Below are 12,149 nucleotides of genomic sequence, written 5' to 3' on the forward strand. Positions count from 1 at the left end.
TAAACAGTTATGTTACAAATACTTACATAGCGGTTACTTCATACTTGGCACTGTTGTTAGAGAACTATAAACTCATTTAATCCACATTTAATCCTCATGAGGTGAAAAGTACTATTAACCCCCATTTTTACATATTAGGAAACTGAGGGACAGAGATGCTAAGTAACTTGCTCCACAACTATAATTAGTAAGTAGAGTTGGGCCCCGGCATTCTGGCCCCAGAGGCTGTGCTCTTAACAGCTGCCTCACACCCCCTTTCCACTGATACATGCAAGAAAATCCACATGATTCCCAGCATGATTTTTGCTGAGCCCTTCCAAGGAGGCTGAAAGGAACAGAGGATACATTACTGCATGGAACACACAGGAAATATTTTATTAGTTTCCAGATGAAGCAAGGGATAGAGTACAAATATTTCAGTAGAGCTCCACAGCTCTCCTTAGGGAGCCCACTCTCGCATCCGTGGCCCCCCAGTCCTGGCGCCGCCTGTAGTCCCCCGGCCTCAGCAGGTACTGCCGCCCCCGGTAGTTGGGCAGCTCGTAGAGGACCCAGGAGCCCTCCAGCACGTTGAAGGAGTGGATCTCACTGAGGTGGAAGCGGTCGTGAAGAGAGGAGCAGTCCTCAGTGATCTCCACCATCTGGCCCCTATAATCCTCTCGCTCATAGATCCTGAGCCTGTGGGAGCTGGCCTGGGGGTTCAGCAAACAGCAGATGAGGGAACGTCAGAAAACCTGACTTCCTGGGGGATGGACCTAAAAAATTTTTTTTCTAGGCCGGGAGCAGTGGCTCACGCCTGTAATCCCAGCACTTTGGGAGGCCGAGGCAGGTGGATCACGAGGTCAGGAGATCGAGACCATCCTGGCTAACACAGTGAAACCCTGTCTCTACTAAAAATACAAAAACAAAATTAGCCGGGGGTGGTGGTAGGCACCTGTAGTCCCAGCTACTTGGGAGGCTGAGGCAGGAGAATGGGATGAACCCAGGAGGCAGAGCTTGCAGTGAGCCAAGATCGTGCCACTGCACTCCAGCCTGGGGGACAGAGTGAGACTCCGTCTCCAAAAAAAAAAAAAAAAAAAAAAAAAAAAATTCCTATATCAAAAGTGACCAAGCTAAAACAAAGACACTGCCAACACCAGGGCTGCTGTGTATAGTTGGGTAGGTTGTACACTGTGAAACTCAAGAGGACACCACTCCCCATTCATTTGGTATGAATGGTGCTCCCTAGGGTTTTCTGTTACAATCTACATGAATAGACACACTTGTCCTGCTCAGGACCACTTTTAAATATTTTTTGTATTTGTTTTGTTTGTTTTGTTCTCTCCTTCATAAATTTGTGGTGGTTTGGGCTCTTGTTGGATGACACATAAAATAATGTTTTTATGTTTTTTTTTTTTTTTGAGATGGAGTCTCGCTCTGTCGCCCAGGCTGAAGTACAGTGGCGCGATCTCGGCTCACTGCAAGCTCCGCCTCCCGGGTTCACGCCATTCTTCTGCCTGAGCCCCCCGAGTAGCTGGGACTACAGACCCGCCACCACGCCCGGCTATTTTTTTGTATTTTTAGTAGAGACGGGGTTTCACCGTGTTAGCTAGAATGGTCTGAATCTCCTGACCTCGTGATCCACCCGCCTCGGCCTCCCAAAGTGCTGGGATTACAGGCGTGAGCCACCACGCCTGCCCTAAAAAAAGATCGTTAAGGAGGCCTGTACAGGTTCAAGAGTGTGAAACCTTTAGAAAAATGGAAACTTAGGCTGTTTGTCCTGAGCTATTCTTGTCTCTGTCGGTTTTTGTTTGTTTTGTTTTGTTTTGTTTTGAGACGGAGTCTCACTCTGTCACCCAGGCTAGAGTGCAGTGGCACAATCTTGGCTCACTACAACCTCCACCTCCCAGGTTCAAGCAATTCTCCTGCCTCAGCCTCCCGAGTAGCTGGCACTACAGGCGCCTGCCACCACGCCTGGCTAATTATTTTTAGTAGAGACAAGGTTTCACCATGTTGGCCAGGCTGGTCTCGAACTCCTGACCTCAGGTAATCTGCCCGCCTCGGCCTTCCAAAGTGCTGGGATTACAGGTGTAAGCCACCACGCCTGGCCATGTCTCTTGTTTTGAGCACTTGTTCTTCCTTCATTTGTTTGTTCCTTCCCATTGTCTCAATGTTTTTCTTCCTCCACATTAAAATATTCTTTAGGGGCCAGGCACGATGGCTCATGTGCCATGCTGGTGTGCTGCACCCATTAACTCGTCATTTAGCATTAGGTATATCTCCTAAAGCTATCCCTCCCCCCTCCCCAGCCTGACCAATATTGTGAAACCTCGTCTCTACTAAAAATACAAAAATTAGCCAGGTGTGGTGGCGTGTGCCTGTAATCTCAGCTACTCTGGAGGCTGAGAAAGGAGAATTGCCTGAACTCGGGAGGTGGAGGTTGCAGTGAGCCGAGATCACGCCACTGTACTCCAACCTGGATGACAGAGCGAGACTCCATCTCAAAAAAAAAAAAAGAAAAAAAATCTTTTTTGCTTGGAGCTCAGGTTCTAGATCCCCTTCTGAGCCTTCTAATGACATTTTTTCTGTCTCGGTTAAGAGCTGATCAGTAATGTCATTTCCTTCTCAAATCTGACTTTGAGACTTGCTCTCTCTCTCTCTCTCTCTCTCTATATATATATATATACACACACACACATATATACATATATATATGTATGTATCTTCTTTAGGGAAGAGTCTCATGAGCAATTCTTTTTGAGGTTTGAGTGACTGCTAGTGAAGTGGATCTTACAGTCTGTAATTAGAAGAGTTGGTACTTGAAATTAGAAATCTAAGTTTTTGGGCTCCATTGCCAGACTGGGTCCTTATCAAGCTATTAAACCCTGTGAGGGGATTTCAGACTTCACAAAAGTGGTTCATTTTCCCGGGACTCTGTCACAGTCAACTTAGGGAATCCCTAACTGTGAAATTCCAGGCTGCTGGGGCTTCATTTAGGTAACAGTGGGCCCTGCAGGAGCTACTGGAATTTCATTGTTGGTTACTGGTTTGCCCAATCAGAAGGCAGGACTTGAGAGGCCCTTGATGTTCATAATAATAGTTAATACTCGGGGTTGGGGATTGGCATGTGCCAGGCACCCTCCTTTTACCCTCATTGGAACCCTATAAAGGAACTACTCTCATCAGCCCTTTTTACAGATGACGTAAAAGAAATAGCCACCTAGCCTATGGCCACCTGACAGCAAGGAATTAATCTGTTGCTGTTTCATCACCTGTGGCATAGATGCTCTGAGCTAATGCCACGCACAACTTATTCCCAGTAGAGGTGAATTTGACTTTAGCAAAATAAAATAAAATGACCAGTTAAAAGCACTGCATCACATACTTTTTCAGTGGAGGAAACCTTACGCATGTTAATAAAGGAAAAGAGAATATAGTTAGAGCCAGAAAAAAGAAGCCTGCCATCCCATCCCGTCGCCTGTCATGTGAATCATCCACGTGGATCACTGATGCGACTCGAGGGCACGGAAGGGACCCGGCGCGACTGCACTCACGTGGTGGATGAGGCGGCAGGAGCGGACCGAGTCGCTGAGGCCCATCCACTGCTGGTGGTCGGCATAGTCGCAGCGGCGCAGGAACTACTGGAGGCCCCAGTAGTTGGGCTGCTCATAGAGCACCCAGCAGCCGCTGTCCACGCGCACCGAGTTGCAGCGGCTCAAGTAGGGTTGCAGGTTGGGGTGGTCGCTGCTGCATTCGTAGTGGCGGCCCTGGAAGCCCCGGTCCTCGTAGAGGGTGATCTGCAAGGCAAGTTGAGGCAAGGCGAGGTCTCACAGGCCTGCCCCTGCCCCAGTCTCCGGCCCCCGCCATGCAGGGAGCTACCGGGGGGCGCGGGCTGGGCTCACCTTCCCCATGGCTGGCTGGGCGCACGGCGGGGCTGAGCGGGTGGGGCGGCGGCGCGGCTGGGCTATATAGCAGGAGGGCTGCTGTGTTGGCAAGAACCGCACAAAAGGGGCCCCCGGAGGGGAGCAAGGGCATTTTTTTTTCTCTCTCTCTCTGTTCCATATAATGACTGTAGGGGTGGGGGTGGGAGGTTTATTGTATGTTTTCTTTTAGACTCTCTAAAGCTTTCGAATTGATGATCTGGTTAAAACTGTCACTTAGTGCCATTTGGGCCTTTACATAAAGCCTATTTGGGAAATTGGAATTGAGCAAGTGCTTAAGAGTTAGTAATTGTAATTAAATGTTTTATTTACCTTTTAAAAGTTCAGTTTGAGCAACAAAGCAGAATAGCGACCAAGTCTAAGGTCGAAATAGACTACAGCATGAGGCTGTATTGTTTAGATTGGTGTGAAATGTGAAACGTGAGGATGAACTTGCCTTCTCCTCGGGGTGTTTACAGTAGGATGTGATTCTCCTTTAAGAGAACCTCTCTATGATCCTACCTGCTGATAACCAGGGTATCTGATAACTAATGCAGGAGGTTGGACGCCAGGGGTTGGGCCTGAGGAAGCCCTATTTAGGCACCTGGCCTCAGCTCTGATCCCTGGAGCCTGGGTGGAAGCAGGGAAGTCTTCAGCTTCAGCACCGTGCCTGCCTCAGCACAGGCAATGAAACTCTCAACTGTGGGAATCATGAAGTGACACTTTGGCGGTTATTACACTGGTAACTTTCTATTTAACAACTTTGCTAACTAAAGGCTAAGCTTAGTTGGTTCTAGCTGCTGACAAATGCAAGTTAACATGCAAATATAACACATTGAAGATCCTGCAATCTTGCAAAGATTCTGCCTTCTTCACCCTGGGGCAAAACCCTCGTGGCTCTCTAGTTAAGGCTCTGACTCCAGGGACTGGGGTCTTCCTTCCTTTTGCCGGGACCCGGTCCCTCCTGGTGTTCCACTCTCTTTAGAGCAGGGTTTCTCAACCGCAGCACTCTTTTGACATTTGGGGCCAAAAAAATTATCTGCTGGGTGGGGAGGCTGTCCTGTGCATTGCAGGACATTGAGCAGCATCCTGGCCTCTACCAGCTGGGTACCGGTAGCATTACTGTCCCGTCGTGACAAGCAGAACTGTCTGCAGACATTGCCAAAGGTTCCCTGGAAAGCAAATCCACTCCCCATCCCCACTAAGAACTACTGATATTAGAATAACTTTGGTGCACCCAGTCTCACTCCTTAGTTTGGATTCTTGCTACCTAAGTCTAATACTAAAAAATAGCTTTCTCTGGACAAATTTTATGTGATCCACATAAGTTTAATAAGCCTCATTTACATATTTCTCTTTTAAAAATTATAACTTTTGTGGAAAATTTAGAAACTATAAAGCAGTAGAAAGGCGAAAAGATTTTAAGCCATAGTTTTGTATAAAAAGTAGCACTGTTGATGTATATTTAAAAACTCCTAATTCTCACACCTGTGATCTAATATTTCCATCTCTAGGAATTTGTCCAATGGAAAAAATTAAAGACGCATACAAAGATTATGAACAGTGATATTTTATCAGAATGGTGTTTATAATATAGAAAATTAGATACAAATAAAATGTCCAGAATAGGGCATTGTTTAAATAAATCATGGAACACTTGTTTGATGAGATGCTATGCAGCTACCAAAAATCATGTTGTCAAAGAATTTATTTAAGGGTATGGAAAATGCTTACCATATGTCAAGTTAAAAAAAAAAAGTATATTATACTCTGAAAATTACAAAATAGTGAAAGAAATTAAAGAAGACATAAATAAGTGGAAACACATCCTATGTTAATGGATTGGAAGACAATATTGTTAATACATCAGTACTACTCAAAGCAATCTGCAGATTTAGTGCAATCCCTATCAAATCTCAATGATTTCCTTATGCAGAAAGAGAAAAATCTATCCTAAAATTCATCTGGAATCTCAAGGGACCCCAAATCAACAAATTAGTCTTGCAAAAAACAAAGTTGGAAGTTCCTTAGTCCTTATTCCTAATAAGGAATGCTGACACATGGCACATATGGAAGAACCTTGAAAACATGTGAAGGGAAATAAATCAGACACAGAGGAACAAATATTGTATGATTCCGTTTATTTGAGGTACCTAGAATAGTCAGTTTCGTAAAGACAGGAAGTGGAATGGCGGTTACCAGGGATTGGGGGAGGTAGGATTGGGGAGTTACTGTTTAATGAATACAGAATTTCCCTCAAAACTAAAAGTCTTTTAGCACATGTACCACCCCCAGAATTTCTGGTAAACCAGCACCAGCCTGAAGATCACGTTCTCATCAAAGGGTGAAAAAAAAGGAAACTCGAACCAGCCTACAAAGGACCCTACCGTGTGCTGCTAACCACCGAGACTGCTGCTCGTATAGCGAAAAAAGGATGGACTCATCACAACCGAGTCAAGAAAGTGCCACCCTCTCCAGAGTCGTGGGCCATAGTCCCAGGGGAAAACCCTACCAAACTAAGCTAAGAAAAATTTAACTTTTTCATCTATTCTATTACTCTTTCTTCTTTTCTTGCTCTATTACTGACCATCTAGTTATTAACATAACCAAGTCAATTTCACCTCAAACTATTGCATTTAATGCTTTCCTTGTTAAACCCTGTGGGGACTTGCCAAGTCAAAGACAGCTCTCTACTTCAGAAAAGTACCTCTGTCCCTCTTGACTCTCCTCAGACTGGGCATTAGTAAATTAGGACCATTTAATCTGGGGAAATTTTGATTAAAGACTCCAGTGTCAACCAGGAGTCTTGCCCCTCAATGTAGAGCTTTTATGCCGTAGTTTGTCCAACATTCTGTGGACCACTAAAGAGCAAGGATGGACTACCCCAACCGGTTTTTGTAATTTCCTAAAATCATATGTTAATTTTACTAGAGGATCATAAAAGTTAAAGACTTAAAACAAACTTTGTCAATTAAGACAGGATACCAAGATGCAAATACCTGGTTGGAATGGATCAAATATTCCATCAGCACATTAAACAAAAGCAATTGTTATGCTTGTGCGCAGGGCAGGTCAGAGGCCCAGATTGTCCCCTTTCCACTAAGGTGGTCCTCCAGTCGCCCAGGCGTGGACTGCATGGTAGCTCTTTTCCAGGATTCTACAGCCTGGAGTAATAAGTCGTGCCAAGCTCTCTCTGCTATATCCCAAAGTCCGGCACCCTGCAGGTCAGCCCCCAAGGGGCATCCAGCTTCCGTCTCCCAACACTAAGTTCACTTCATGACTCTCACAACAGGGAGGAAACTTAGAGTTCCTTGGAGACCTGAAGGGATGCAGTGAGCTTAAGAATTTTCAAGAGCTTATCAATCAGTCAGCCCTCGTTCATCCCCAAGCGGATGTGTGGTGGTATTGTGGCCGAATAACTGGAGTGGCACTTGTACTTCAGTCCAATTGGCTATGCCTTTCGCCCTGGGATTTTGTCAACCAGAGGGAGGAAAAATAAGACATCGTAAAGCGAGAGAAGCCCCTTATGGGTCTTTCGACTCTCACGTCTATTTAGAAGCAATTGAAGTCCCACGGGGAATACCAGATCAATTTAAAGCTTAAAATCAAATAGCTGCAGGATTTGAGTCAATATTTTGGTGGGTGACAGTTAATAAAAATGTAGATTGGATAAACTACATCTATTACAACCAACAGCAATGAGCTTTTCATGAGTTAAAAGAAAAAACTCATGTTGGCCCCAGCCCTGGGGCTACCTGAACTGGCAAAACCCTTTACACTCTATGTGACAGAAAGAGAAAAAATGGCAGTTGGAGTTTTAACCCAGTCTGTGGGGCCCTGGCCAAGGTCAGTGGCCTATCTCTCAAAACAACTGGGCCCGGTTTCCAAAGGCTGGCCCCCATGTCTAAGGGCCCTGGCAGCAATGGCCCTGTTAGCACAAGAAGCAGATAAACTAACTCTTGGGCAAAACCTGAATATAAAGGCCCCTCCATGCTGTGGTAACTTTGATGAATACCAAAGGACATCATTGGCTAGCAAATGCTAGATTAACCAAGTACCAAAGCTTCCTATGTGAAAATCCCCACATAACCATTGAAGTTTGCAACACCCTAAACCCCGCCACCTTGCTCCTGGTATCAGAGAGCCCAGCTGAACATAACTGCTACTTGGGCACAAGACGGCTCGTGGGGATACCAGACCCCCATTTACATGCTCAATTGAATCATACGGTTACAAGCTGTCTTAGAAATAATCATTAATAAGACTGACAGAGCCTTGACTATTGTGGCCTGGCAAGAAACTCGGATGAGAAATGCTGTCTATCAAAATAGATTGGCTCTCGACTATTTGCTAGCAGCTAAAAGAGGGGTCTGTGGGAAATTTACCTTACTAATTGCTGTCTACACACAGATGATCAAGGGAAGGTAGTTGAAGACATAGAGATATGACAAAACTGGCACATGTGCCTGTGCAAGTGTGGCATGGATTTGATCCTGGGGCCATGTTTGAAAAATGGTTCCCAGCACTAGGAGAATTTGAAACTCTTATAATAGGAGTTGTGATAGTAATAGGAACGTGCTTACTGCTCCCTTGTTTGTTACCTGTACTTCTTCAAATGATAAAAAGCTTCATCACTACCTTAGTTCACCAAAATGCTTCAGCACAAGTGTACTATATGAATCACTATTGATCTGTCTTGCAAGAAGACACGGGTAATGAAAATAAAAGTGACACTGCCACTAATGAGTGAGGTTCTCAAAGCGGGGGAATAAGGGACGAGACCACCCCTCATATTGTCCTATGCCCAATTTCTGCCCCCAAAGAAAGAATAAGTAAAAACTAAAAGGCAGAAATGAAATCCACAGGCAGACAGCCCGGCGCCACGCCCTGGGCCTGGTTAAAGATCAACCCCTGACCTAACCGGTTCTGTTATCTATAGATTCCAGACATTGTATGGAAAAACATTGTGAAAATCCCTGTCCTGTTCTGTTCCATTCTGATTACCGGTGCATGCAGCCCCCAGTCATGTACTGCCTGCTTGCTCAATCCATCACGACCCTCTCAAGCAGACCCCCTTAGAGTTTTAAGCCCTTAAATAGGACAGGAATTGCTCACTCGGGGAGCTCGGTTTTTGGAGACGTGAGTCTTGCTGAAGCTCCTGGCTGAATAAAGCCTTTCCTTCTTTAACTTGGTGTCTGAGGGGTTTTGTCTGTGGCTAGTCCTGCTCCAGTTTTATTATAATAAATATTGAGTGAGTAGTTTGTGCATAACACTTTTTTTCATGTTTAGGATTTGTTTCTTAGATAGATTCCTAGAAGTATGCTCAAAAGTTAGTTCATATTTCTCCCTCTGCTATTCTTGTGACATTCAACTCCTCATTATCACAAAGGACTGAAGAAGTGTAAATGTTTGCCAATATTTGGTACCATCTGAATTGCCTCCCAAGACAGGATGAATTCCATGGATTATAAAGGAGTTAAAGAGTGTCTAAAACAAAGTTTACTTTAAATTTCTTATAGTCAGCCGGGCACAGTGGCTCACATCTGTAATCCCAGCACTTTGGGAGGCCGAGGCAGGTGGGTCACTTGAGGTCAGGAGTTCGAGACCAGCCTGGTCAACATGGTGAAACCTCATCTTTAACTAAAAATACAAAAATTAGCTGGGCGTGGCAGCATATGCCTGTTATTCCAGCTACTGGGGAAGCTGAGGCAGGAGAATCTTGAACCCAGGAGACGGAGGTTGCGGTGAGCTGAGATTGCACCACTGCACTCCCTACCTGTTGTCCTCTCTATCTCATAAAAAAAAAAAAAAAAAAAAAATTCTGGCCAGGCGTGGTGGCTCACGCTTGTAATCCCAGCACTTTGGGGGGCCGAGGTGAGCGGATCACGAGGTCAAGAGATCAAGACAATCCTGGCTAACACAGTGAAACCCTGTCTCTACTAAAAATACAAAATAAAATTAGCCGGGCGTGGTGGTCGGTGCCTGTAGTCCCAGCTACTCGGGAGGCTGAGGCAGGAGAATGGCATGAACCCGGGAGGCGGAGCTTGCAGTGAGCACAGATTGCGCCACTGCACTCCAGCTTGGGCGGCAGAGCAAGACTCCGTCTCAAAAACAAAAACAAAAACAAACCTTACAGTTCTCTTACTTTATAAAGAGAAATAAAAGAATATTGAATATAATTGACATCTTAAACAATTTTTTTCTCTATTTGTACCCTTTCCTCCTTGGACTTCATCCTTCTTTCTCCCTTTATTCAGTTCATTCTGATTTCCCTATAACACCAAAGCTCACACTCAAGAATCGGATAATATTTTAAGGTTCTCTTCAATCCTGGGAATTTGTGCTCTGGACACAATTGTGTTATAGGCTAAGACTGCTATTGTGTTTCTTCATTCACCCTTTCTTGTCTATTGCCCCAGTTGCAGCTAATAGATTCTATGGTTACCAGGGATACCAGCTTTAGGATGACGCAGATGCTAAATGCCGCGGGAGTCAGAGAAAACCTGGGGTCCTGATGATGTTGTTGAGCTGCTGAATCAACCATCCCTAAACCCTATGCTCCCAAGACTTCCTGTCATGTGAGCTAGTAGATTTCCATCTTGCTTATCTATTTAATATGAAGTTGCTGCTACTTTCAGTCTAAAGCATTAAGTCAGATCCATTTCTGGCTGTGGGATTAGGATGAATTTTGATCTGGTTAAAGGCTGAGTAACTCACCAGGGAGAAGGTACACAAGAGAAATCCTGGTGAGGAAAAGATATAAGTAAGGGCAAAGAGATGTGAAAGTGTTTGGTGTGCTTGGAGGACTCAGGTGAGATGGGAAGGAAGGACAGCTGAGGTCAGGAAATAGGAGATGAGGTAGATAGGCTGGGGGTCAGGATCCCAGGAATTTGAATGTTTTCCTATGGGAGGTGAAGGAACATCAAAGGTTTTTAATCAGAGAAATGACATGATCAGATTAGCCTCTAAGCACTTACATAGTGACTCCTCCTTTCTAAAATTCTAGCAATGAGAGTACAAATAAGACAGAATAAGAGGTAGGAAAAGAACCAATGTAAGTGAATATATTGTAGGACAGCCTTATACATAGTATACTGACACACACAAACGTACATTGGATGAGGTTATATCAATATATATAACTGTGTGTGTGTGTGTGTGTGTGTGTGCCCATGTGTATTCAGAGAATGCAGCTTTGGATTATTCAATATTTTTAATTCAATTCCTGGTTGGTTGTGTGCAATGACCTCATGGTAAGAATCTATGATTTAGTGTTGTCATTACTTTCACAAAATTTCACAATAGATTTTATAAAATCTTCCTGATTTTTTTTTTTTTTTGAGACGGGGTCTCGCTCTGTCGCCCAGACTGGAGTGCAGTGGTGTGATCTCAGCTCACTGCAACCTCCACCTCCTGAGCTCAAGCAGTTCTCCTGCCTCAGCCTCCTAAGTAGCTGGGATTACAGGCACCTGCCACCACGCCCAGCTAATTTTTGTATTTTTAGTAGAGACGGGGTTTTACCATGTTGCCCAGCCTGCTCTCAAACTCCTGATCTAAGGTGATCCGCCCACCTCGGCCTCCCAAAGTGCTGGGATTACAGGTGTGAGCCACCACACCTGGCCAAAATCTTCCTGATTTCATAATAGAAAACCAGCAGTTTCTGAGCTGTGATTCTGGCTTCTGATTCCACCTCTGTTTTGGTGTGACATTGGAGTTAGACCTCAGTTTACTGTACATAAAATGAGTTATCTAGGTTAGATGATCTATGGATTTAAAATATATTAACCATCTTATCTTATAACTACAATGTTCTGTAATGGCCCTTCTCTGTGCCTCTCTCTCCCCCTCCCTCCCTTTCTTTCTTTTTCTCTCCTCCCCCTTTTTTTTTTTCAACTTTTATTTTAGGCTCGGGGTACATGTGCATGTTTGCTATGTAGGTAAACTTGTGTCACGGGGGTTTGTTGTACAGATTATTTCATCACCCGGGTACTAGGCCTAGTATCCAATAGTTATTTCTTCTGATTCTCTCCCTCCTCCCACCCTCCACCCTCCAACAGGTCCAGTGTCTGTTGTTCCCTTCTTTGTGTCCACGTGTGTGTTCTCATCATTTAGCTCCCGTCTTTTCTTTTTCTTTGTTTTTTTTTAATTTTAAAATTAAGAATGTCTCTAAATAAAATTCTATACAGTTACCTAAGGAAAATTCACATATACTCTACATCAGCTAGAAATGTGTGTTGAACTGCAGATAACAGA

The 12,149-nt window shown here is 44.5% G+C and overlaps 1 pseudogene; it reads right to left on the minus strand.

Annotated features, from left to right (window-relative positions):
* Positions 1-502: 502 nt before the first annotated feature.
* LOC100979048 (gamma-crystallin D-like) lies at positions 503-4,059 on the minus strand (annotated as a pseudogene).
* Between the last annotated feature and the right edge of the window lie 8,090 nt (positions 4,060-12,149).

Source organism: Pan paniscus, chromosome 13 (genome assembly GCF_029289425.2).
Source record: "Pan paniscus chromosome 13, NHGRI_mPanPan1-v2.0_pri, whole genome shotgun sequence".
NCBI lineage: Eukaryota > Metazoa > Chordata > Mammalia > Primates > Hominidae > Pan > Pan paniscus.